Source organism: Frankliniella occidentalis, unplaced genomic scaffold (genome assembly GCF_000697945.3).
Source record: "Frankliniella occidentalis isolate FOCC.00 unplaced genomic scaffold, Focc_3.1 Scaffold106, whole genome shotgun sequence".
NCBI classification, from domain to species: Eukaryota; Metazoa; Arthropoda; class Insecta; order Thysanoptera; family Thripidae; genus Frankliniella; species Frankliniella occidentalis.
Window position 1 is genome coordinate 346,628 of NW_026267235.1, and position 1,149 is coordinate 347,776.

A 1,149-nucleotide genomic window follows, 5' to 3' on the forward strand; every position below is an offset into this window, starting at 1 on the left:
GAGGAGGAGGAGGAGGAGGAGGAGGAGGAGGAGGGAGAAGAGGAGGGAGAAGAGGAGGGAGAAGAGGAGGGAGAAGAGGAGGACCAACGCGGAAGTCTCAGGTGGATACATTCGTCAAGTACAATTGGACAACCCATTACAATGTCTCTTGAAATTTGATTCTAACGCAAATCATCTATTTCCTAACCGAGATATTGATGGCTGTTGTCCCCTACTCCCGTTTTCCTTTTCCTGGCATTCTTCTTCTCTACAGCATACCGGAATGCTTTATACCGTCGTGCCAGGAGCAGAAATTGGTCCAATTCACCGCACAGAGCACTTGGAGCAGGGGGACCTCAGGTCAGGAATGAGCAGGACTTCAGGAGAGAAAGGTGGCCAACGGGGAGGGGGCGTAAAAATAACTTGAGATACGCAGAGGGGTTCGGGAGATAGGGGATAACGCTGGACAACATCAACGGAGCAGCACTCCCGGCCCATTAGCGCCCTGGTCTGGTCAGAACGCCTTTTAGAGCCAAACCAATTTATCAAATTAATAATGTCGCGACAGACAAGTGCAAGGAGGAGGCGCTTCATTGCATATAAAACAAACCTGAAAAATACACACAAAAAATTGGCGGGCATGATAATTGATGTTGAAGCAGGTTTTGTTGTCTTCGGTAGACCAAAGAGTCATCTTGTTTGTGGCGATCATGATGGTGGTGGTGATGATGATGCACATAGACGCTGTGGGGTGGCGAGGGGGCGGAGGTGTACTCCCCGAGACGCCTCGGAGCGAGCCCATGGCTAAAACGTTCTCGGAAGCAAAGGCATGTTTGTGTCACTGCCACCAAAAGACTTCCTCAGAAGCCCTTTTTTTCTACTCCTCATAACGGCAACGCCCCTCTCTTCCCTCCCACGACAGAGATCGCCGCGTCCTCCTAGAAAAATGTTCCTCAAATAAGCCGTCCCTCGTACCCCCAACCAACAAAGTCGGTAAAGGAGAACACGTATGCTGGACCGGTGCTGGACCACGTATGACGCCGCAATCGAGCCCCCCGACCCCCTTTTCCCCTGCAGGGGAGAGACGGACAAGCTCTCCTCTCTCACGGTAAAGTAAAGAGGAAACAAACCCCTCTAATCAACGAGACAAGCAGGATGGACAATGAAGAG

General features: G+C 51.3%; 1 protein-coding gene across 3 annotated transcripts in view; it reads left to right on the plus strand.

Annotated features, from left to right (window-relative positions):
• Positions 1–1,149, plus strand: part of LOC113214953 (E3 ubiquitin-protein ligase HUWE1) — a 29,009-nt gene that overhangs the window by 2,077 nt on the left and 25,783 nt on the right. The window lies entirely within an intron of this gene.